Source organism: Schistocerca nitens, chromosome 6, assembly GCF_023898315.1.
Source record: "Schistocerca nitens isolate TAMUIC-IGC-003100 chromosome 6, iqSchNite1.1, whole genome shotgun sequence".
In the NCBI taxonomy this organism is placed as follows: domain Eukaryota; kingdom Metazoa; phylum Arthropoda; class Insecta; order Orthoptera; family Acrididae; genus Schistocerca; species Schistocerca nitens.
In genome coordinates this window covers 437,743,076-437,770,915 of record NC_064619.1, presented here as the reverse complement: position 1 = coordinate 437,770,915, position 27,840 = coordinate 437,743,076, and the positions used below count along the sequence as shown (strand labels likewise).

Sequence of the window (27,840 nt, the reverse complement as noted above, 5' to 3'; positions counted from 1 at the left end):
AGTTCGAGTCTTGGTAGAGTACACAGGTTTAATTTCCCAGGTAGTTTCATCACTCAGATTGTTCTAGAAAATCTAAAATAGCTTCATAATAGACGTAATTTATCCCACAGCTCTGCATGAGAGTAGGTGCCACATAAGTCTCCACATATTAAGTATTGAGGATCGGTTTCCCATCAAAATGAATATAATTCTGACATTAGGGTTGAATGCAACAAGAGAATAGAAATTCTCATCCACAGCTTTCGACTGTGATAGCTACAAGTTTAAATCTTTCAGCTGCTTACATTGCAATTACTATTGTAAATCCATCTTTGGCATCCTGTTGGTCATTTCAGGTGATACGACATCCACACAAGAAGATATTTTCATCCAGTGTAAGCAATGTGTCTGATAGCGCAGTGATACTTATGTTATTTATATATAGTGCCTATTGTAAAGAATCTGTTGGCTATTACTGAGTATGAGTTCTATTGTTGTATTCTAATTTTTGCCATTTGCTCAGTAGAGCTTGATTTATTTCCAGTGGATTAATCATTTCAGACAACTGATCAACTGACACATCCTGAACAAGAGTACGTGTACAAAATCTGGCGAGGGAATAGGAAGAAGGGATGAGGGAGGAGGAGGAGGGGAGGGAGGGATTGGGGATGAGGGAGGGAGAGGGGAGGATGGTGAGCAAGGTAAGGTCAAATATCATCTCAGTCAAAGCTTTCCGATTCATGGTAATAAGGTTTACAATTACATGAAGCTGTGGAAGGTAAGGGCTTTGATTAATTGATGTCACAGGTACTCAGCTGCTTCACCAAAAGAAGTTAGCAGATAATGTAATACTGCAGGAAAGATGCACAATGTTTGGATTATGGACAATCCACCTTCAGCCATGGTCCACTAAAGAAACCAGTGACAGTAGAGGAGTTTAAGGTAACATTGGACTACAATGATGAAAGTCCACATTCTAGAGAATCAATTATGTATCACAGACAACTGATCAACTGATACACCCTGAACAAGAGTACAAGTAGAAAATCTGGCGATGGAATACGAGGAAGGGGTGAGGGAGGGAGGGACTGGGGATGAGGGATGAGGGAGGGGGAGGGGAGGGAGGGATTGGGGATGAGGGAGGGGGAGGGGAGGGAGGGATTGGGGATGAGGAAGGGGGAGGGGAGGGAGGGATTGAGGATGAGGGAGGAGGAGGGGAGGGGTGAGGTGGGAGGGATTGTGGATGAGGGAGGAGGAGGGGAGGGGTGGGAGGGATTGGGGATGAGGGAGGAGCAAGGGAGTGAGAGATTAGGGAGGGGAGTGAGAGATTAGGGAGAGGAGTGAGAGATTAGGGAGAGGAGTGAGAGATTAGGGAGAGGAGTGAGAGATTAGGGAGAGGAGTGAGAGATTAGGGAGGGGAGTGAGAGATTAGGGATGAGGGCGGGAGGGATGAGGGTGGGAGGGATGAGGGTGAGGAAGGGGGAGGGAGAGGGAGGTGGCGGTGGAGGGGAGGGAGAGAATGAACTCTTTTGAAGCTTTCAACTACAAAACAAGCCTTGAAAAATATCAACAATGCTTCAAAATACCTACTAACATAAATGGAGGAAAAATTAAGTAATAACATTGTCAAATATCTAGGAGAGATCATACAAAAATAGAAAGATTTGGAATATAAGAATCAGTAAAATGGAAAAGCCCCCAGTTTTGAGTGTATACAATGAGAAAGGTATCTCTGGGAAAGTTATGGTTGTATTTTCAGACCACTACAGACTACTACCTCAAAATCACCCTCTCCAAACCTTCCAGGAATTTCTGACTTCCAGCCTTGCCTCTCAATCCTTCTTAAAAAACCTCAATCCTACTCCCAACATCACCACTGCTGAAGCCCAGGCTATCCGTGATCTGAAGGCTGACCGATCCATCGTCATTCTTCCGGCGGACAAGGGTTCCATGACCGTGGTACTCGATCGTCGGTCGGGAGTATGTGGCTGAGGGACTGCGTCAGCTTTCAGACAACACCACATACAAAGTTTGCCAAGGTAATCCCATTCCTGATGTCCAGGCGGAGCTTCAAGGAATCCTCAGAACCTTAGGCCCCCTACAAAACCTTTCACCTGACTCCATCAACCTCCTGACACCACCAACACCCCGCACCCCTACCTTCTACCTTCTCCCTAAAATTCACAAACCCAATCATCCCGGCCATCCCATTGTAGCTGGCTACCAAGCCCCTACAGAACGTATCTCTGCCTACATAGATCAACGCCTTCAACCCATTACATGCAGTCTCCCATCCTTCATCAAAGACACCAACCACTTTCTCGAACGCCTGGAACCCCTACCCAGTCTGTTACCCCCGGAAACCATCCTTGTAACCATTGATGCCACTTCCTTATACACAAATATTCCGCACGTCCAGGGCCTCACTGCGATGGAGCACTTCCTTTCACGTCGATCACCTGCCACCCTACCAAAAACCTCTTTCCTCATTACCTTAGCCAGCTTCATCCTGACCCACAACTTCTTCACTTTCGAAGGCCAGACATACCAACAATTAAAGGGAACAGCTATGGGCACCAGGATGGCCCCCTCGTATGCCAACCTATTCATGGGTCACTTAGAGGAAGCCTTCTTGGTTACCCAGGCCTGCCAACCCAAAGTTTGGTACAGATTTATTGATGACATCTTCATGATCTGGACTCACAGTGAAGAAGAACTCCAGAATTTCCTCTCCAACCTCAACTCCTTTGGTTCCATCAGATTCCCCTGGTCCTACTCCAAATCCCATGCCACTTTCCTTGACGTTGACCTCCACCTTTCCAATGGCCAGCTTCACACGTCCGTCCACATCAAACCCACCAACAAGCAACAGTACCTCCATTATGACAGCTGCCACCCATTCCACATCAAACGGTCCCTTCCCTACAGTCTAGGTCTTCGTGGCAAACAAATCTGCTCCAGTCCAGAATCCATAAACAATTACACCAACAACCTGAAAACAGCTTTCGCATCCCGCAACTACCCTCCCGACCTGGTATAGAAGCAAATAACCAGAGCCACTTCCTCATCTCCTCAAACCCAGAACCTCCCACAGAAGAACCCCAAAAGTGCCCCACTTGTGACAGGATACTTTCCGGGACTGGATCATACTCTGAATGTGGCTCTCCAGCAGGGATACAACTTCCTCAAATCCTGCCCTGAAATGAGATCCATCCTTCATGAAATCCTCCCCACTCCACCAAGAGTGTCTTTCCGCCGTCCACCTAACCTTCGTAACCTGTTAGTTCATCCCTATGAAATCCCCAAACCACCTTCTCTACCCTCTGGCTCCTACCCTTGTAACCGCCCCCGGTGTAAAACCTGTCCCATGCACCCTCCCACCACCACCTACTCCAGTCCTGTAACCCGGAAGGTGTACACGATCAAAGGCAGAGTCACGTGTGAAAGCACCCACGTGATTTACCAACTGACCTGCCTACACTGTGAAGCTTTCTATGTGGGAATGACCAGCAACAAACTGTCCATTCGCATGAATGGACACAGGCAGACAGTGTTTGTTGGTAATGAGGATCACCCTGTGGCTAAACATACCTTGGTGCACGGCCAGCACATCTTGGCACAGTGTTACACCGTCCAGGTTATCTGGATACTTCCCACTAACACCAACCTGTCAGAACTCCGGAGATGGGAACTTGCCCTTCAGTATATCCTCTCTTCTCATTATCCGCCAGGCCTCAATCTCCGCTAGTTTCAATTTGCCGCCACTCGTACCTCACCTGTCTTTCAACAACATCTTTGCCTCTACTTCCGCCTCGACTGACATCTCTGCCCAAACTCTTTGCCTTTACAAATGTCTGCTTGTGTCTGTGCATGAGTGGATGGATATGTGTGTGTGTGTGTGCGCGCGAGTGTATACCTGTCCTTTTTTCCCCCAAGGTAAGTCTTCCCACTCCCGGGACTGGAATGACTCCTTACCCTGTCCCTTAAAACCCACATCCTTTCGTCTTTCCCTCTCCTTCCCTCTTTCCTGATGAAGCAACAGTTTGTTGCGAAAGCTTGAATTTCGTGTGTATGTTTGTGTTTGTGTGTGTGTCTATCGACCTGCCAGCACTTTCGTTCGGTAAGTCACATCATCTTTGTTCTTAGATATATTTTTCCCACATGGAATGTTTCCCTCTATTATATTCGTATTATTAAGTGAAAGAATTTACTGGAATCTCAAAAGAATTGCACCAGGCAACCAATCTACCTGTCTACCTGACAGGTGGCCCTAACCACACAATATTTCATTTCATTTCAAGCATTGGTGGTTATGTGAGTGTCAATTATTTATTAACACAAAAATGCTAAGCTGCACAACATTTCAGAGTGCATGTTAAACTGTAGGACCCCTACATATTTGACCAGATAAGGGAACTCAGTGGTCTGGAGAAGGCAACGGTGTTCCACCTCCAATAGGGCTATGCCTCGTAAATCACTGCAGTGTTCAAACAAAACTTGAGAACAAGAACAGCTTTGCTTTACTGTACTTTTAAGTACATCCATTCTTCTTTACAAGTTTCATAGATCATTTGAAAGTTAATTTAATCGAAATTATGATGATCGAGTCAGTACATATGACTGATTTCAGTGGATGGTGTGGTGTGAAATGTTTTTCATTCACAATAACGTGTTACACTTCTTTCTCTGAAGGCAATAAAATATGTTACATCATGTAAAAACATTGTTTATATAGTCTAGAAGGGAATTTCCTACTGTCCACACTTTGATTTGACATATGTGCAGGGATGATGGAAGAAGTGTGAGCACAGGACATCAGCAAAGCTTGATGCTGATTGAGGGTCCCCATGTGTTGTAGCAGTGTCACTTATACTTGGAGCTGCAGCCTGGCAGTGTTTTGGAAGACAGAGGACAAAAGGGGTGGCATGCAATGATAATGCCTGGAAAGCAGTTGACAGAGGATTAAGAGAAATGTCATTATATTCTGTTCTGAGATTCTATTCTATTCTGTTCAAAGACACTCTTCGGATATCTGTTCACCTACATTGTAATTGTTAGATAAGAGCAACACAGTACAGAAGCTTTATTTAAAATGAGGTTACGTTATTTCATAGCTTGAATACTACAAACCTCGCTTCCAGCCCTCGACTCTCTGCATAAGGTGACGAAGTCATACGGCAAAAATTGGTGGCACTGCATAGCAAGTCCACAGCACCAAGAAGCTTCAAGTAAGGTGAAAATAATTAAGGAATGAAGTATCACAAAGAGGCATTCCATTTTGGCAAGCACGTTTGGACATGGATACCAGATGCGAACAGAAGAGAGTTTTATAGCAAAAAAGTAATGGAAGAAAATAATATGTTGCCAGAGCAACCTAAGTAAAGCAGTAAAGAAGATGTAAAGGCAAGCACATGTGTTAGTTTCACCCAGTGTAATCAAAATGTTTAAGAAGTAATTTTCGTTTAGTGAAAAACATAAGACATTTGAATTGTTACACGTAATTACATAAAAGGAAACAGTGAACATGCAACATGATCAACAGCAAAACACATTCACATACCTGAGTAAAATCTTCTGGGATGCGACTCAAAAAGCATTGAGCTGATGATATGAAAAAATTCAGGGTGTTTCTTCCCAAGATTAAGGGTTATGTTTGATACTAGCAGACTTCTGTTTGCCAGGAATGCCCTTTTTGCAGTGCTAGTCGGCCTCCTTGCTCAGTTCATCATGGTTTATTTAGTTACGAGGTAGCAGAATTCCTTACTTCATCTACTTTTTGATCACCAATCCTGATGTTACGTATCTTGCTGTTCTCGTTGCTACTACTTCTCATTACTTTTATCTTTCTTTGGTTTACTAACACTCCATATTATGTATTCAGTAGACTATTCCTGCTATTCAGCACATCTTGTAATTTTTCTTCATTTTTAATGCGGATAACAATATCATCAGCGAATCTCATCACTGATATTCTTTCAACTAGAATTCTGATTCCACTGTTGAACCTTTCTTTTGTTTCAGTGAATAAATTGTGCAGTAGGGGCGAAAGACCACATCCTTGTCTGGCAACCTTTTTAATATGAGCACTTCATTCTTTGTTTTCCACTCATTGTTTCCCCTTGGTTCTTGTACATATTGTATGTTACCCATCTTTCCCTGTATCTTACTCCTATTTTTCTCAGACTTTTTAACATCTTACACCATTCGACATTGTCAAATGCATTTTCCAGGGTGACATATCCTATGAACATGTCTCGATTTTTCTGTAGCCTTCCTTCCATTGTCAGCCATATTGTCAGAACTGCCTCTCTGGTTCCTTTACCTTTCTTAAAACTCAACCGATAGTCATCCACCATATCCTCACTTTTTGTCCATTCTTCGGTATATGATTCTTGTCACCAACTTGGATGCATGTGCTGTTAAGCTGATAGTGCAATAGTTCTCACACTTGTCATTGGCTTGCAACCTCCGGATGATGTTTTCCCATAAGTCAGATGGTATATCACCAGACTCATACAGTTTACATACCAACGTGAACAGCTGTTTTGTTGCCACTTCCACCAATGATTTTAGAAATTCTAATGGAATGTTACCTATCACTTCTGCTTTATTCAATCTTAACTCTTTTAAAGCTCTTTCAAACAGAGATTCTAAAACTGGATCTCCTACCTCTTCTACACCAACTCCTGTTTCTTCTTCTACCATGTCTTCAGACAAGTCTTCCCCTTCATAGACACCTTCAGTGTACTCTGTCCACCTATCTGCTCTCTCCTCTGAATTTGACAGTGGAAATCCCATTGCACTCTTAATGTTATCATCTTTGCTTTTAATTTCACTGAAAGAGGTTTTGACTTTTCTGTATGCTGAGACCATCCTTCCAACAATAATTTTTTTTCAACTTCTTCACATTTTCCATGCACACGTTTTGCTTTGCCTCCCCGTACTTCATATTTATTTCATTCCTAAGTGACATGTATTTCCGTACCCCTGAATTACCATGAGCATTTTTTTTTTACTTCCTTCTTTCATCTATCAACTGAAGTATGTCTTCTGTTATCCATGGTTTCTTCGCAGTTACCTTCTTTGCACCTATGTTTTTCTTTACAACTTCTGTGATTGGCCTTTATAGAGATGTCGATTCCTCTTCAACTGAAATGCCTCCAAACTAATCCTTATCACAGTATCTGTAGCCTCAAAGCACTTCAAGCATATCTCTTCATTTCTTAAAACCTCTGTATCCCACTTCTTTGCACTTTTATTCTTTGACTAGACTGTTGGCTGAAAGAGGGTGAGACTTCTTATGCCAAAAGTCTTTGGCTGCTATTGCTAATAATTTTTATTCAAAATTTAAGTGGTGGTGGGATTTAGCCCCAGGACCAAGGAAATTCTGATTAGTAATCTCATAAGACACTATCCCTAGACCACAGATAAAAGCAAGTAACATCGCTCAATGAAATTTGGACCCGACGTAGAAACAACTGCAACGGTACAGCATGGATTGTAACTGAAAGAAATATGCAGTGAGATAAACAGAAATTACACTTTTATTCAAAGACAATAATTGCACTTAAATCACCACCGTTTACAATGGTTCCATCAACATAAAAATGGTTAAATATGGTTCTTTTAATAGGATGTGTGAGCACCAATATAATGTATCACGTTCTAAGTTATAAAATTTTAGTTCAGCAGAGTTCCTACTGACTGCATCTTAAGAGATTTTCTGTGCTCAATGCTTACAGCTCTCTCTGCTGTCAGTCTTTTGTTCGTTCTCTACAATCGGATATTGGAAACTCTGTATCGATTCATGGTAGAAGCTAGACATGTACCAGGTCAGTTAAAAAAAAAAAAATATCCGGAACTTCGTCCACAACATTTTTCTACACTTACCTTTTACTTATTGTATATCATCTCCTTCAAAATACACTTCTCCACATTTGAAACACCACTCCCAATGCAGTTTCCACTTCTGGAAGCAGAAGCAGTCTTGATATGCCTCTCACTGGACCACGTGAAGTGCTGTCTGCGAATTTTCTTTTATCTCGCCTATCATTGCAAATCTTTGTCCTTTCAACGAGGTTTTCAACTTTGGAAAAAAAAAAAAAAAAAAAAAAAGTCTGCAGGGGCCAAGTCTGGTGAGTACGGAGGCACACCAACAGGGATGAATGTGCAGATGTGTTATTGTGCAGCAAGAGCCATGAATAGTCTTGCCACACTTCACACATTTTCTCGCAGGCATCACGACATGTCCTGGTATTATCATCAATTGACAGTTTGCCCCTAATTTCTCAAAGTCAAAGAAAACTATCAGCATGACTTTGACATCTGACCTGACCTGACAAGCTTTTTTGGTTTTTGAGAACCTTTCCCATTCCACTGAGAAGACTGAACCTTGGTCTCCACATCATAACCATAGACCCACATCTCATCACCAGTTATGATTCTCTTAAAGAACATCTCATTCTCATTTGTGCGATCCAAAAACCCTTCACAGATTGTGAGGTGAAGGTTTGTCTGGTCTTGACTCATGAGCCATGGGACAAACCTTATGGCAACATGATGCATTCCAAGATGCTCTCTCAGGATTTTATGGCATGATCCAAGTGAAATGTTACATTCTTCTACAATCTCTCTGCCAGTCTATCTTTGATTAGCATGCACAATTTTGTTGATGTTCCTGACATGAGCATCGTCGTTAGACGTCAAAGGGCATCCTTAATGACGTTCCTTCTACCCAACCATTTTTAAACTGTGTGAATCATTCGTAACACTAAGTATGGCTTAAGTACTCATCACTGTAGGCTTCCTGCAGCATTTAGTGTATATCTGTAAATATTTTCTTGAGTTTCGCCCAAAATTTAATGCAGACACATTGCTCCTCTAACTCAGTCAAAATACTGTTCAAGATTTGATGAATACAGATAACGATACCAATAAATGTCTACATCTGCTACTCATGAGACTTGAACCCATGTTATAGTGTACGTGTATTTATTCTTAAAGTGAATAATTATCTGTTCTTTCCTTTCAAAATTAAATTTTGTGGCATGGTTCATATTGGAAATTGATGGTGTGATGATATAGAGCACCCACAGTTTAGTGGTGAGATAATTTTATTATTCCTACATACTATTTTGAAATTTTTATCCATGCCAATCATTATCAGCACTATGTGCACCACACTCTGCTAGAGATAGTCATGATGTTATGAAAAATTCTGCTGCAACTGGTAAAATTATTGTTTCATGGCCTAACAATGTTAAAGCTCATAGGTATACCCATCACTCCTAGTCAAGTAGTACATTGATGGGGAAAAAATTGTAACACCAAGGAGGAGTTGTGCAGCATAATCCAAAGTTGGTAGGCATGTTTCTACATCAGGAAGATGTTGTCCATTTAGATTTCACACCAGTCACATATAAGTGGCAATAGTAATCAGGGTGCAAATCAGGTTTGCTTTAAATACATGCTGTAACAATTATGCACATTAGTTGCCTTCAAGATTGGAAACAGTGAGCTGATATTAGTCAAGAACACCTTTAACGCAACAAAGATGCCATTATTAACACCTTACCGAATTTTAATAAGGTCTTGTAATAGGGCTACGAGAAGCTGGATGTTCCTTCTGTGATACTGCAGAAAGACTTGGCAGGAATGTAGCTGCTGTACATGATGGCTGGTAGCAATGGTCACGATAACATACGGTCGCAAAAAGACCAGGCTCCAAATGGTCACAGGGCACTACTAAGAGGGAAGACCACCGTGTTCAACATATGGCTTTGGCACATTGTACTGCATTAAAAACAACTATTTTAACAGGAGCTGGCACCACAGTGACACAATGAACCGTTACTAATTAGTTACTTGAAGAACAGCTCTGAGCCAGATGTCGTGTAGCATGCGTTCCACTGACCCCAAACAACCACCATTTGTGACTTCAGTGGTGGCTCATCAGAGGCAGGCTGGAGGTCAGTTGAGTTTTCTGATGAAATCTGGCTCTGCCTCAGTGCCAGTGATGGCTGTATGTTTGTTAGGAGGAGACCAGTTAAGGGCCTGCAACTGACCTCGTGCTAGACACATTGGACCTACACAGCAGCAGTACTCTCATGGTTATCCCATGCACCCTGACTATAAATCTGGTGATTTGACCTGATGTGCTGCTGCCATTCAAGAATAGCATTCCATGAGGTATTTTCCAACAGCATATTACTCACCTACATACCGCTGTTGTAACCCAACATGCTCTACAGTGACGACATGTTTTGTCCTGCTCGATCACCAGACCTGTCTCCAATAGAGAGTATGGGACATCATTAGACGACAACTCCAGTGTCATCCACAGCCAGCATCAACTGTCCCTGTATTGACCAGCTAAGTGCCGCAGGCATGAAACTCCATCTCACAAAGTGATATCCAGCACTGTACAGCACAATTCATGCACATTCACGTGTTTGCATTCAATATTCTGTTGGTTACACTGGTTATTAATGTACCACAATTTCACATTTGCATTTGTTTATCTCATGCTTACACTAACCTGTGATCTTGCAATGTTAATCACTTAAATATGTTACACAGACAAAGGTATTCACATAATTTCATTACTCTACATTAATTATTTTTTGGTATTGTCATTTTTTTCTGTTGGTGTATTATTCAGTGAACATTGTCTACTTTATAGCAGAGAACAAAAGGTAATGAAGACATGTCCCGTTAATTTCGTAAAAATTGGGTGGTGGGTGAATCATTGTGTGGGCCGCTCGTATCATTAGTAACACTGGATAGCTCTGCTGTCACATTGATGCAAGCAAATTTAAAAATGTCAATCTATAACTACATGATCCACCGACTATCTATTTTTATGAAATTGATGAATCTTGTCTTTGCCACCCTTTGTTAGCCAATATAAAGTAAACAATATTCACTGAATGATACATCGTGACTAGGAGTGATGGGTACACCTAGTACATTGTTGCACCTGATGTGGCTTTAGGCTGCAAAAGTGGTTGTGTATCAATAAAACATGAATTTTACTAGCTGTAAGCAGAATTCTTCTTAACATCTTGCCTTTCAACAGCTGCAGAAGCCCGAACTATACAATACTCCATAACACTAGTCACTCAAATGAGCTTTCATTTCACTTCAAGTCAACATATTATTCTTTACTGCTGACAAACTATTATTAATATTCTTTACTGGCGACTAAGTTCTAGGACTATAAATTAGTTAGTAGATTAATTATTGTAAAAATATTTTTGTGTTCTTTAGTAAAATATATTAAAAACTATTGAATGTTTTTATGTTTCATAGCCTGTGCACTGTGCGGTGGACCAGCAAAGTAACAAGCCAGTGAACAAGGGTTACACTGCTGAATTACGTGCAAGTAATGTACATTTTTGCTTGTTCCTCTTTCCACTTTGCTTGTACCAAGGGCATTTAAGACATTTATAATTCAGTGCAGAATTTACAGTTCCTTTCTTTAGTAGTTGAGAAGTATTTAAAAATTTTTTCCCGCAAAGAATTGTGCTCTGGAGGTAGTTTTCATTTTTTCACAATCTTATGGGTTATGATCACAACACAGCACCTTGTCAGAATGGAGAATGAAGACAAAAGTAACGTTCTGCAGATGACTGAAAATATTGATTGCCAATAGAGATATGTGAAAATTTGTTACATGTATCCAAATTGAATCTGGAAGAGTCTAAGTCAAACCTAATTTAACTGACATAGTACTGACCATTAATCGGGCAGGTGTAAGGTGCACATCATAACTTAGGATTCAATGGAACCAGATGTTATTGAGAAGCAAGAAACGATGAGTCACAAGATTTACTGAATACCACTGTGAGTATAACTATGGAAATAATAGCAATAACTGTAAAAGATACAAGAATAAGAGACATGAGCAATGGTACAATCTGGGCTATAATCTTTTGGACAGCAACAATCACTGGCAGAATAGCCAACCACCACAACAAAACAAAACTAACTGGAAGAACCAACCTCCAGTAATTACAGAAGTGGAAGACAACAGTAGTTGTGCTACACACCATGATCTGGAATACTGGAATGACAACACATTTCCCTGAAGTTTTGGTTGAGTCAATTGAATCAAGATGTGCAGTGTCTCAACATCACTCACAGTTGCACGGAACTGTAAATTTCACGATTCATAAATATGTAATCTGAAAGGGCATGAGTTGTTTTGCAGAACTGATGATCAGACGTTTCAAAAAGTGAAAAGTGTAGCAAAATATGTGCAGTTACTCAGCAACACTTGCTGCCATGTGGAACGGCAAACAGCGCGCACTGACAAATACAAACAGCGTGCACTGACAAATACAAACAGCGCGCACTGACAAATACAAACAGCGCGCACTGACAAATAAATACAATTTAATTTTTAAGCTGCAAAGTACACACAATACAAACATACATGATCTAAAATGACACACATTGTTCTACAGAAATGAAATACCTCATGTTGCAAAAGGAGGACACTGGAGCAGATATGTAAAGTTTCTCAGCAACACTTGCGGTTGTGTGGAATGGAAGATTGTCCGAGTTTTGAGCATCTTCACTAGAACTGTTCACTTTAAACCTGTATATCATGAAATGCATTTGCCAAGTGTTGGTGAAATTTTCATAGGTTATAAGTGTAAATCTCAAATTACAGAATTTTCCAATCACAAATAAAAAAGTTCTCATTTTTCTTAGCCCAGAATAAACTTTGTAATAGCATGCTTGGATTAGTTTTGAAGCTCTCTTTCATTGTTGTTATAAACTACAACCACTGTGACTGTACAGTGTGATATTGATTTTAAGTAGAGTATTATTTAAGAGTAATTCTATGTACTCTGGAATGTGTGATTAGTCTACAGTATTCATAGCCTGCGACAGTAGTTGGACTTTGGCAGCCATCAGCCGGCCAAGCAAACAGTACGTGTCGACCAGGCAGGCAGAACACTTGGTCCTAGCAGTCACAAAAGCTTGGTGCCATTTTTACTGCATTATTCTAATGAATTATCACAGAAAGTGGAAGTACCTATATTTCCTCTCATTAACTGCCAAATCACTGGAGCAGTTTGAAACCAATCAAGGAATGTGAGGCTGCAAACCCGACATAATATAAATCTAGGAAACAATCATTACAAGCACCTTCCTGGTCATGCAGAATCTTGACGTGGATTACATTTTAGGACTTTATCTACTGAAAGAAACGGAGGCAGTATAGACTTTTCCTCAGACAAGTACCATCCTACTATTGAGCGTATCCAAGTTTTGATGAATTTGTTACACAATCAGAGAATCTACAGCAAATACTGTTAAGGAATTACTATCAAGTGGATGAATAGTGATGTTGTTGTTGTTGTTGTTGTTGTTGTGGTCTTCAGTCCTGAGACTGGTTTGATGCAGCTCTCCATGCTACTCTATCCTGTGCAAGCTTCTTCATCTCCCAGTACCTACTGCAACCTACATCCTTCTGACTCTGCTTAGTGTATTCATCTCTTGGTCTCCCCCTACGATTTTTACCCTCCACGATGCCCTCCAATACTAAATTGGTGATCCCTTGACGCCTCAGAACATGTCCTACCAACCGATCCCTTCTTCTGGTCAAGTTGTGCCACAAACTCCTCTTCTCCCCATTCCTATTCAGTACCTCCTCATTAGTTATGTGATCTACCCATCTAATCTTCAGCATTCTTCTGTAGCACCACATTTCGAAAGCTTCTATTCTCTTCTTGTCCAAACTATTTACCGTCCATGTTTCACTTCCATACATGGCTACACTCCATACAAATACTTTCAGAAATGACTTCCTGACACTTAAATCTATAAAAGACAGCTGCATGTAACAATGAGTGTTCCAACAATAGAGGAAAAAATTAAGTCTAAGATTTCTGACTTAAACTGATAGTGTCCCATTGGTTTGAATTGCTTAAATTTCTACGGCAGTATGCACAAGTTTTTGAAGAGAGATCTGGAATTATAAGAGGTTCCTCATGTCATATGAATGTTGTAACTCCACCAAACCTATTGTCAAATGTCATACTTGATTCCATGAGCATGAAAATCGGCTGCTGACCAGAAAATAGAAGAGAAGAAAAAATAACTTAACAGCAAAAGTGCATTCATTAATGGAACAAGTACTATGACAACAAGATTTAGAAGTTTCAGATTGAAATAAATTTTTACTGAGGAACCATCCTTGATGTTTGCTGTTGAAGAAGAGAACTAAGTAGCAGCAACTACTGTATGTACAATCATTTGAAGTAATAAGCATACCTCATCCAGGAGCTTATGTGTTAGCCCATCCTAACAGCAACAGTATTAGATGACTGCATCTACAAAACGATTTACACCCTTAACGCATTTATTTATAGAAATACTTCAGATAACATGAAGGCTTACTCTAGGTTACATGTGTGCAAAGAAGAAAATAATTTTGTAGCTGTAAGTAGTAGCTTACTATGGATGCGTGTAGTTATACTTTTCAATGTGTTTATTTTTTGTGTCCAGTGAAGTTGTTTTCAGATGTATTTATCTTTGTGTGTATATTCAAAGGATTTAAAAATAGATAGACATAACAGTGAAGTGGCTTTAAGAACTCATTAACACAAACAATAAAGAGGAAGAGCCCAAGTACCGAATCCTGTGGGATTCCTCTATTTTCATGAGTACTGTTCTCTACTTATTAACATAAACTAACAGTACCTTTTATCGTAAAAGGTCTAATTAAATGTAGTGACTTACCTACAATACTATAATACATCATTATCTTCATAAAAATATAGAGTGAAACAGAATCAGAAGCTTTAATTAAGTATATAAGAATATCCCTGGCGGTTTGTCTCCTTTCAGATCCTTTATGGCTTGTTGTTGGTAAGCTTTCAACTTATTTTAAGGTTGATAAGTTCATTCTGAATACAAACTACTTTTCAATATTTTCAAATCTACGTAAGTATAAAGTTCTCTACTATTTTTGGCACAAGTGGAACTACCAATATGGGCCCTTTTTATATACTCAAAGTATAACTGTTATTTTAAGGCACTTCGAGAAAGTGCAATGATCAAGAATTCTGTTTGCAAGATAGAGCAGGGGCATTCTGATTTTTTAAACGGTTCTGACAGGAAGAATGAACTGGTATCAAATTTAGCTGTTTCAATCTGATCTCAGTAGTGAATTTTCCAACTCATGTGCGGCAAGATAGCAGCACCCTGATTGCTTACATTTTTATGGACAGTACACATGTTAAAACATTTCATGTTTACCGAACTGTTAAGGGACTAACTCATCATGATGCACAATTAATGAAGGCTTCTGCATACAAAGCACTGAGGCTTATTAATGACACCATGATAACATGTTTTTAGAATAAGTTAAGATAAGTGGAATGGGGGTGTATATGCAAAGAGAGGCAAATTCAGTATTTTTAAATAGTAAATGTGTGTCAATATTTGAAAGCAGCTTTCCTTAAAAGTTGTCAAACAAAAGTGTGGATAACCAAAGGAATTAAAATATCATAGAAGAGTAAAATGGAAACTTATGCAGTCAAACCTCGATATAAAGAAATTCATGGGACCATGAAAATTAAATTGTACCAGGGTTATTGTTATAATGAGGTTTTGTTATCGTGACTCGGAGCAAGGAGCCATGTTTTCGTGGCTGAGAAGCAGATTACTGTAGTACTTTTCTGATGAAAAATAACATTAAAAGACAAATAATGAAACACATTTTGTTCACTTCATTTATTAATACTGTATCTGTAGAATATCTTAATTTTGTGTACATTCTCTTATCTCCTCTAACCCAATCAACTGCTGTACTGAAACACTGGGGCTTGAAGGTGCTACTTGCTGAATGGTTTCCAACTGACCTATTAGCTCCATCAGAGCAGGTGGATTCGCACGTATCACATCACTGCCATCATCAGAATCTTCAACAGGCTAATTACCCATTGACTCCTCAATTACAGATTTGTCGGTATAGGCTTCAAACACCAACACCTCATCATCCATTGACAAGTATTGAACTACTGAAGCATCTATGGTTTTACCGGTAACTGCTGACTAAATCTCCAGATTACTTTGAATTTCATCCTGCATTATTTCACCCACCACAACATTCTCACCAACATCTTCACTTTCAGAAATTCTTGCATTTTTCCAGCTCTTCACAATCACAGTCGGCTGTACACTGTTCCAGGAACTAGCAATCATGTCAGAAGCCTGCTTCACATTGAAACTGTAGGGATTGCTCACCTTTCTTTCAATGTCTGCAGTCACGTGTTTAACTAAATGTGAATGATATTTTGTCTTAAAGTTATTAATTATCCCCATATCTAGTGGCTGAAGAATCGAAGTACAGTTAGGGGGAAAGTAGCATAGTTCAACATTCTGGCATGTTATGCACACTACAATTATCTACCAGAAATGCAATTTTCTTAGTCTTCATTAACATCTCTTTATCAAGCAAAAGCAGCCACTCGCTAAAAAGAGTAGACATCATTCATGTTTTTCAATTTGTCTTGTAATTGACTGCAATAAAAGAAATCACATTTACAATATGACTAACAAAACATTACAGCTGAAGCTATGCTGTACCGAATTAAGTTATAAATTAAAGGAAGGTAAAATAAAATTATGTACCCTCTTACCTCGTAAGCTTTTTACATTTTTGAAGCACCGTGCGCTTGCTGATCGTCTGATCACCAGCGGTGTCAATTTGTGTGTCCCTGACATGTTGATGCAGAGAAGAACAGTTAGGCGTACTTTAGACTGCTTCCCTCCTTTAACCTTTCCTCCTCTAAAGGCCATCAACTTCTCTGGCATCAGTTGATAAAACAATCCCGTCTCATCTGTGTTGTACAAGTTCTCAGGACTATATTTTTCTGATAGCTTACACATGCTGTTTTTCCTCCAAAATTCTGCATCACCTAAAGGTGCTGATTTTTCTTCTCCTGAAATCACTCTAAAAATGATCCCATGCCTGTCCTTAAATCTTTGCAATCATCCATTATGTGTCTTAAAATTAAAATCACCAAGCAACTTAGTGAAATCTAAGGCTTTTTGATGTATCAACGGACCATTAATTGGTACATTCTGTGCACGCATCTCATTAAACCACCACAGTATAGCACTGTACACATCGTCAACAGCAAGTGTCTTCATTCTTTTTCTAAGAGGGTTAAATTTGACACCTAAAAAACTTTCTTCAATTTCTTTCCATTTTCTTTAGGGAATGTAGCTAATGTTGATTGTGCATGTCCATACTTCATCACGTCTACTTGTTTCATTCCATTATCAACATCTTTGAAAACCTCCATTTTTGTCTCCAACCTTATTTGTTTCCAAGTTCCAGCCATTGTTCAAATCTTGGCAAAGTCTAAAGCACTTACATCAACTAAAGACAAACACAGATTGCAAAAATCATGGAGATAGCTGTGTATCAGCCCAAAAAAACACTTCTGTCTGCTACTGAAGCTCAACAATGGACAAACTAAACATTCGTTCAAACAAAGATTAGATTAGTTTTTCGTTCCATAGATCCGTGCTGAGGAGATCCTCATGGATGTGGAACATGTCAATTTATTTTTTTAAGCTGAAATAACAATACTAATAGTATGAATATATACAATACATCATTTGTTTCTATTAAAAAATTCGTCAATGGAGTAGAAGGAGTTGGCCACTAGTAAGTCTTTCAGGCTCCTTTTAAACTGATCTTTATTTGTAATTAAATTTTTTATGTTTACTGGCAAATTATTGAAGGTGTGTGTTCCTGAGTAGTGGACCCCTTTTTGAACTAAAGTAAGTGCTTTTAAGTCCTTGTGCAGATCATTTTTGTTCCTGGTATTGTATGTATGAACTGAGCTGTTTGTTGGAAAAAGAGATATATTATTTAGGACAAATTTCATTAATGAGTAAATATACTGAGAGGCAGTAGTTAGTATACCCAGTTCTTTGTAGAGGTTTCTACAGGACGTCCGTGAATTTACTCCACAAATAATACGTATTACACGCTTTTGGACTCTGAAAACTTTTGTTTGACTTTAAGAGTTACCCCAAAATATTATACCATATGACATTATGGAATGAAAGTAGGCAAGGTATGCAAGCTTTTTCATTTTTATGTCGCCTATGTCTGCTAACACTCGAATTGCAAATACAGATTTGTTAAGGCGTTTCTGCAGTTCTGTGGTGTGCTCTTCCCAACTGAATTTATTATCAAGTTGTAATCCCAGGAATTTAAGACTGTCAACCTCTTCTATCTGCTCTTCTTCATATTTTATGCATATGCTGGGTGGAAACCTCTTACAGGTTCTGAATTGCATATAGTGAGTCTTTTCGAAGTTTAATGTCAGTGAGTTGGCTTTAAACCATTTATTAATATTCATGAAAATATCATTAGTAGATCTTTCTAGAACTACACTTGACATACTATTTATTGCAATACTTGTGTCATCTGCAAACAAAACGAACTCTGCTTCTGGCAGTGTAACTGATGAGAGATCATTAATGTACACAAGAAAAAGCAATGGCCCTAAGATGGATCCTTGTGGGACACCACATGTAATTTCTTCCCATTCTGATGATGACTGATGACTGATGACCTAATTCACTAGTCCCTTGCACTGACACCCTTTGTTTCCGAGGTATGACTTTAACCATTTTGCAGCACTGCCCGTGACACCATAGAATTCTAATTTACTTAAAAGGATGTTGTGGTTCACACAATCAAATGCATTTGACAAATCACAGAAAATACCTGCTGCTTGTAATTTGTTATTTAATGAATTAAGTACATTTTCACTGTAGGTGTAAATAGCCTTCTCGATATCAGAACTCTTCAGAAATCCAAACTGTGTTCTTGATAATATGTTATTTGTGGTCAGATGGTTGAGCAGCTGCCTGTACATTACTTTTTCTAAAATTTTTAAGAATGCTGGCAAAAGTGAAATCGGTCTGTAGTTTGATGGTATCTCTTTATCCCCTTTCTTGAATAGAGACTTAATATCTTCATATTTTAGCCAGTCAGGAAATGTCCCAGTTATAATTGACTGGTTACACAAGTAACTTAGAATTGTACTAAACTCACAAGAATATGCCTTAATTAACTTTGTTGATATTTCATCGTACCCACTAGAATGCTTTGTTTTTAAAGATTTTATTATGGAAGTTATTTCTTTTGGTGAAGTGAGTGATATATTCATGTGCTTGAAGCTATTTGTGAAGGCTAGTTTCAGATATTCTAGGGCATTATTTACTGATCCTGAAAGTCCCATTCTATCAGTAATGGATATAAAGTACTTGTTAAATAGATTTGCCACACTATGCCCATCAGTTACTAATGTGTCATCTACCCTTAGTGCTATTTGCTCCTGTTCCTTTCTGGTTCTACCAGTCTGCTCTTTCACTATATCCCATATTGTTTTTATTTTGTTCCCTGACATTGCCATCTTCTTCTCGTAGTGCATTTGTTTAGACGTCTGAATTACTTTTTTTAATGTTTTACAGTATTCCTTGTATTTAGCTAAATCATCAGCATTGGAGCTATTCTTGGTCGACAGATACATTTTCCTTTTTGTCTTACAGGAAATCTTTATTCCTTGTGTAATCCATAGTTTTATTACAGACTTCTGTTTAATTTGAGTAACTTTTAGAGGAAAACAGTTTTCAAACATGGTACTGACATTGTTCATGAATGTGATATATTTTTCATTCATGTCATGAGCACTATAAACATCATTCCAGTTCATATCTTTGAGCAGTTTTCTAAAACACTCAATTTTTGGTTGATTGACTACTCTCCTGTACTCAGATTTAGCAGTCTTGATAATCTGCTTAGAATTTACATCTAAAACAAGGAGCTGCATGTCATGAACTGATAGTCCATTTATAACAGGTTTTATGATATGATTTTGTTCCTTTGATTTGTCTATAAAAATGTTACCAATGGCTGTCCTTGAGGATTTTGTGATCCTAGTTGGAAAGTTTACAGTGTGAGTTAGATTGAAAGACAACATTACTAACTGCAGTGAATGTTTACTGGAAGATTGCATTAGAAAATCTGTATTAAAGTCACCAGCAATCAAAATTTCTTTGTTTCTTCCTGTTAAATAACCCAAAAGAGCTTCTAGATGATTTATGAATAGATTATAATTTCCTGCAGGTGCTCGGTAAATAGTTATTATTATATAGGATCTGTCATGGAACTCTATTTCTGTTGCACATGCTTCTAGATGCTGCTCTAAACAGAATTTATTAATGTCAATGTTCTTGAATTTATGGCAGTTTTTGATAAATGTGGCAACTCCTCCTCCATCCAAATCTACTCTGCAGAAGTAGGAAGCTAGCTTAAATCCTGAAATGTCTAACATATCTATATCAGTGGTCACTTGATGTTCAGAGAGGCAGATTATGTCAATTTGGTTAGATGAATTCATTTCATCGATACAAATGAGTAGTTCATCAACTTTATTTCTAAGTCCCGGAATGTTCTGGTGTAATAAAGATAACTGATACTGCATACTAATGGGATTGTAACTGCTTTGGTGAAGATGAACTGGCAGTTTCTGATTACTTTCTGTTAAACACTGTTTAAATGGAGGCTGTATGATAAAATCTGACTCCTGTTCATCTGTTTTCTCAAACTGAGTGTGTCTGCCAATCTCTCTTAAAACTCGTTTTCTTTCCCCCTTCCCTATCCTAAAAAAGGCATCCCTCTGACACCTGTGACCACTGGTATTTTACCACTTGTGCCAGTGTTCCCCCTTAAGTTTTCTGCAATCAACCCAGACAGTTTTCCCTTCCCTTTCCTATTGAGGTGAAGGCCATGCCTAGTGTAGTCCCACCTATCGATAGCATCCACAGGAATCAAACCAATATGGGACCCTATATCTGTCCTAAGCAGCCACTCCAACTCCAAGTTCACCCTCCCTACGGAAGAGTTCAAATGAGGCCGATCATGGCGTCTCAACAAAGACACAAATCCCACACTCGTATGTTTCGTTGCTGATGCTATCTTCACCAGGTCACTCTCTATGGAATATTCAGAGTCTCTGTCAATGCTATTTCCCGGACCACCCACTATAACCACGGCATCCTCCTTTGTGAAATCCTTGCATAAAGCACCTACATCCTCTGTTACCTGACCCAGATCTGCACTAGGCTTGAAAAAGTTTGTGACCTGGTACTCTGGACCTAGATTTTCCTGCAGTAGTTGGCCAACACCTCTACCATGGGAACTACCTAACAACAGAACTTTCTTTCTCTTTACAAATTTCCCTACCTTTTTCAAGTCCTTGAAAGCTTGTTGTGCCCTTTCTACAGCTTCAGCTACATGAGGCTCATCCGATTCTGACTGAGGCAACAGGTCAAATCTATTTTCAAGATTTATGACAAAGCTGTCTGATGCTCTCCTTTGCCTATTCCCCCTATTACCTGTTGCCACTTCCCACCTCTGTTCACCCTTCTCCCTCTTTAACCTGTCCAGATCCTCCCTTGCCTTGTCTAGGTGTCAGCTTGAAGAGCTGCAATTTTCCCTTCCTGTTCCAGTATTTTCCTATCTCTACTGCAGATACTACAATGCCTTTGGTGAGCCTCATTTATGTCCCCATTTCCCACGCCACTACATTCACCCCAATGAAAAACTACAGCACCCATCACACCATACCCCGGAACTAACGATCCTACGGCATGTCACACACTTCTCACTCATGGTAAAAACAGAAATCGTATAAGCTGATTTAAGTAGTGACTAAAATGTAAACAAAGGACACTAGAACCTATTCAGGCAGATATAAATAAATTGAAAGAGTACTGAATAAAAAAACTGGTGATTACATATAACTCACTGTTTACTTACGATATGCACGCGTGAAATTAAGCCTAAAATCTGTGCTATAGGCGCGAGAAGGAAAATAAACTTCTTACCCCGTTTAATCTTATTTTATACTTCACTAACACTTCCACTAATTCAACAACAATTATATTATATTTATAACACCTGTACACGTTTAAAAATAGCTTAATAACAACGCTTTTTATAATTATTTAGTGCAGCAAATACTCGAAGAGTCTGCATCGGCGCAGTGTTGCCAACCTGTCAAGGAGCTCTTTGACGTTTGCCACTCAGCACAGCTTGCCCGCAGCTGTATGCTGTTCTCTTTACCGCTAGAATAAATACAGTACTGTAGTATGTAGCAAAGCTTCTGTAAATAAAGTGCCGAAAGTCTAGTAGCTAAATAAACAGTACCTACTGCTATTAAGACCGTCTTAGAAGTAGGAAATAGTAAATTCCTCAAAATTTTGTGCTCATTATAACAGGGTGTTGCTAAATTTACTTCATCGTTGTAATGATGGGTAATTAACATAAAACATATAGGAAATCAGCCGCGGCCATATAAAATTATTGCTGTACCCAGGTTTATTACTGTATTGGTAATTGTTATGCGGAGGTTTGACTGTATAAAGGCCACAGTAAGTCAAGATAGACATTACTTGCTTTCTACAAAAAATACTGTAACATTTGAAGGAAAGACCTTAAAAATATGACCACCATCATAGAAATTAATATTGTCAGTAATAAGATTAAAATCCATAATTATCTTACAGGTATCTCTTCAAAGAGATAGGCATTTCAATTGCACCTTCAGAACATACACATTTGCTAATGAAATTTGTCAAACAATCCATAACAATTTCAGAAGACAAGCTACAACACTAGAAGAAAAAATGACTTATTACTCATTGTGGCTACCTTCGAAGCCAAACGGTTAGCACTGCTTATTTCAGCACAAAAAGGTTACATTCCCAGTACCTCCTCAGATTTTTGTAGGTATGGATGATTGGAATGGGGTCCACTGATCATCCTGAGGCCAAATGAGGAGCTGCATGAATAAAGAAGCAGTGGCATCATCAAGGTTCATCTACTGTAAATAATGGCTGGAGGATTTTGCAACACGATCACACATCCCACAATCATTGAGCGCTCTTTGTACTGCTTGTTGGCAGCAAATGGCCACTCAGAATAGGCCTCAGGCCTAATCCATGATTGGTGTTTATATTTATTACTCATTGTGATTGATGTGTAGCCAAAGGATAGAAATAAGTCTATTTGTGAGCTTTGTACGCAGTGTTCATTGTCACACAGAATGCTGCAGTTTATTTTGTCCAGCCAGTATTGGAGTACAATAAGTTTGCTCCTTAAAGGTTGCACATTTATATGGAGAATAAGTAGCTCATTTTTACTACATAATGGAACAGTATTTACATTGTGTGTATTGCATTTACTTATTTATAATGTGTTTTTATTATGTTTTCTAATCCTCTTTGTCTTGACCAATCCCAACGTGCGTCTGACTTGGTCAGCATTCTATGCTTTAATCATCTGAGTCTAAATATAGAGGCACATATTCTAGCTTGTCTCTGCATATGGCTGTACCATTTACCACAACAAGTAGTTTCTTCGTTACCAAAGACTTCCCTCCTCTACCTGCGTGCTGTCCATATTATTCTCAGTCATCTGGTTTTTACTAATAATGTACCAGTTTGTGTAAACATTCATTGTCTACAGGAGGATTTGATGACATGAAAACAAAGGAAACAGTGACACTGAGAAACAGTCCAATTTATTGTAAGAACATCCCGCATAAATCAGAATGCTTGCTATTACATTTCATCCAGTGAAATAACATTACATCAGGTGCCCAGCTGATAGTGTGCACAGGAGTGATTATGAAAACTTGCACTGCAAGAAATAGTTTTGTTTATGACACAGTCATAACATGATACTTTGCCTAAATATGATCTCCAGTTCATATAAACCATTTGTTCAGCATTTAGCAAAGGAATTCCCAAAATATATTCTTCAGAGAATCAAATTTTGGCTCAAACATGATGAGATGTATGATGGGCATTGTGATACAAGTCATTTACCTGACCATCTCCAGCTGCCATTTAAGGACACACTTTGTGGCCTGGGATCAACCTGTAAAGAAAAAAGTATGATATTTTCAAAATAAAAATCTTTGGACAGTATCCTCAGTTGTTTGGCATCTGATAATAAAGGCAGGAACATGTTATGGATACTGCAGTCATTATAAATGAGGCAATAGCTCAGCTGGACAAGTATGAAGGGGGAAATTGGACTCTGCTTTGTAAAAGGAACTAGTGTGGCATGTAACCAGCTTTGTACAGGGAAATTAGTTATATCTGGATGGTCACACTTGGACACTTGATCTTCATTTGTCAAGTCCAGTGACGTAACTGCTACAACACTTATCCTTTTTTTAAAAAGAAAAAAGGAAAAAAGAGAAGTTCACGTTTTAATAAATTTTAATAAATTGTGAGAGACGTCAACGAAAAGTGAAGTACAGCCAATAAACACATATAAAAGTGCCATACTAGCTGGCTCCTAGAGCTACTAGACTCCTCTTTATGAATGAGAGAGAGAGAGAGAGAGAGAGAGAGAGAGAGAGAGAGAGAGAGAGAGAGAGGAGAGGGGGGTGGGGGGGGGGGGGGGGGGGTGGATGGGAAAGGTTAAAAGGTAAACCAACCATGTGAAAATTGTCAGCAGATACAAAGTAAGCTGTGAGTTTCATGTTACAGAGTTCTGAATCACTGTTACCAGGACAAATCAACAAGATTTAATAATGAAGCAAGGACCCTTCCCTTATGTTACATAGCATACTGGGTCTTCACAGCACACATTTTTTTGTGCCCACCAAATATTACTCGAAACCATATGATCATTACATCATTACAAAGAAATACTTGACACTGTAAGCCAATGCTATATGTACCTATTCTCACAGGTGGCCTCTTGAAGGATTAAGTTTTGTCAATGATGTAACTGAGGGAAGAAAGAAAAATTCGGGGTTAACATCATATCCTTGACAGAGAGAAATGGAGCAGAAGCTCATATTTGACAAATATAGGGAAGGGAAACAGTCGTATCCTTTTTCAAAGGATACATCCTGACAGTCACCAGGAATTCGATGAAATTATGGAAAGCCTACATTATAATTTTCAGACGGGGATTTGAACGCCAATCTTTCAAAAGACTAGTCTGATGCCTTAACGACTGAACGACTGTACTATTTTGCTCAGTTGCAGCTCAAATTTTGCCCTATACTCACATAGTATTAGTTTAATACGAAGATTAGCTACAATATTATATTCTGGTAGTAATAGAGTATAAGGGGGATTACATGCCAAACCTTATGTCAAGCAACAGAATACAAAAGAATATTACATCACAGTTTGGAAAAAAAAAAAAAAAAAAAAAATAGAATGCACACATACCACACTCTAAGAAACTATTCTGCAATCACTTGCAGAGACAATAACAAGCACAGTATATACCATGACCATCTCCCCACCTGGCTGGACGATCTCTCTCTACCTTGAGTTCTACCTGCCACTTTCACATGTGTTAAACATTTTCCTTTATCCTTCTTTTATAAAATACCTGAATTCTCAAAGTTTCCTACTCCTTTTTGTTTTTGTTTCATATATAATACTGGATTCTTTCTGCTCAGTATAATTTATCATCATCATCATCATTTAAGACTGATTATGGCTTTCAGCGTTCAGTCTGGAGCATAGTCCCCCTTATAAAATTCCTCCATGATCCCCTATTCAGTGCTAACATTGGTGCCTCTTCTGATGTTAAGCCTATTACTTCAAAATCATTCTTAACCGAATCCAGGTACATTCTCCTTGGTCTGCCCTGACTCCTCCTACCCTCTACTGTTGAACCCATGAGTCTCTTGGGTAACCTTGCTTCTCCCATGCGTGTAACGTGACACCACCATCTAAGCCTGTTCGCCCTGACTGCTACATCTACAGAGTTCATTCCCAGTTTTTCTTTGATTTCCTCATTGTGGACACCCTCCTGCCATTGTTCCCATCTACTAGTACCTGCAATCATCCTAGCTACTTTCATATCCGTAACCTGAGTCCACCCATCTTTCGCTCCCATACAACAAAGTTGGTCGGAAGATTGAACGGTGCACAGATAACTTAGTCTTGGTACTGACTTCCTTCTTGCAGAAGAGAGTAGATCGTAGCTGAGCGCTCACTGCATTAGCTTTGCTACACCTCGCTTCCAGTTCTTTCACTATGTTGTCATCCTGTGAGAATATGCATCCTAAGTACTTGAAACCGTCCACCTGTTCGAACTTTGTTCCTCCTATTTGGCACTCAATCCATTTATATCTCTTTCCCACTGACATTACTTTCGTTTTGGAGATGCTAGTCTTCATACCATAGTCCTTACATTTCTGATCTAGCTCTGAAATATTACTTCGCAAACTTTCAATCGAATCTGCCATCACAACTAATTCATCCGCATATGCAAGACTGCTTATTTTGTGTTCACATATCTTAATCTCACCCAGCCATTCTATTGTTTTCAACATATGATCCATAAATAATATGAACAACAGTGGAGACAGGTTGCAGCCTTGACTTACCCCTGAAACTACTCTGAACCATGAACTCAATTTACCGTCAATTCTAACTGCTGCCTGACTATCCATGTAAAGGCCTTTAATTGCTTGCAAAAGTTTGCCTCCTATTCCATAATCTTGTAGAACGGACAATAACTTTCTCCTAGGAACCTGGTCATATGCCTTTTCTAGATCTATAAAGCATAGATACAATTCCCTGTTCCACTCATAACACTTCTCCATTATTTGCCGTAAGCTAAAGATCTGGTCCTGACAACCTCCAAGAGGCCTAAACCCACACTGCTTTTCATCCAATTGGTTCTCAACTAATACTCGCACTTTCCTTTCAACAATACCTGAGAAGATTTTACCCACAACGCTGGTTAAAGAGATACCTCTGTAGTTGTTACAATCTTTTCTGTTTCCATGTTTAAAGATTGGTGTGATTACTGCTTTTGTCCAGTCTGATGGAACCTCACCCGACTCCCAGGCCAATTCAATTATCCTGTGTAGCCATTTAAGACCTGACATTCCACTGTATTTGATGAGTTCCGACTTAATTTCATCCACCCCAGCTGCTTTATTGCACTGCAATCTATTGGCCAATTTCTCCACTTCCTCAAATGTGATCCTATTTCCATCATCATTCCTATCCCATTGTACCTCGAAATCTGAAACATTACTGATCGTATTTTCACCTACATTGAGCAACTCTTCAAAATATTCCCTCCATTTGCCCAAAGCATCCACAGGATTCACCAGCAGTTTTCCTGACCTGTCCAAAATACTTGTCATTTCCTTCTTACCTCCCTTTCGAAGATTGCTAATTACACTCCAGAATGGTTTTCCAGCAGCTTGACCCAAAGTCTCCAACCTGTTTCCAAAGTCTTCCCAAGATTTCTTCTTGGATGCTGCAATTATCTGTTTGGCTTTGTTTCTTTCTTCAACATAACTTTCTCTGTCTACCTTAGTTCTAGTATGTAGCAATTTTTGATACGTCTTCTTTTTCCTTTTACAGGCTGCCTTGTCTGTGTCATTCCAACAAGCTGTTTGCTTCATCCTACCTTTACACACTACTGTTCCAAGACATTCTTTAGCCACTTCTAGTACTGTGTCCCTGTACCTTGTCCATTCCTTTTCCAATGACTGTAATTGACTACATTCAACTAACTGGTACCTTTCTGAGATCACTGTTATGTACTTGTGCCTGATTTCCTTATCCTGAAGTTTCTCCACTCTTATCCTCCTACATATGGACCTGACCTCCTGCACTTTCGGCTTCACAATCCCAATTTCACTGCAGATTAAATAATGATCAGTGTCATCAAAGAATCCCCTAAATACACGTGTGTCCCTCACAGCCTTTCTGAATTCCTGCTCTGTTGTTATATAGTCAATGACAGAT

The 27,840-nt window shown here is 39.1% G+C and overlaps 1 protein-coding gene across 1 annotated transcript in view; it reads right to left on the bottom strand.

Annotated features, from left to right (window-relative positions):
• Positions 1-23,590: 23,590 nt before the first annotated feature.
• Positions 23,591-27,840, bottom strand: part of LOC126262916 (ataxin-10) — a 94,783-nt gene continuing 90,533 nt past the window's right edge. Inside the window, exon 8 of the mRNA XM_049959830.1 lies at positions 23,591-23,971. The gene's annotated coding sequence lies outside the window, so the exon portion shown is untranslated. The remainder of the gene's footprint in view (positions 23,972-27,840) is intronic.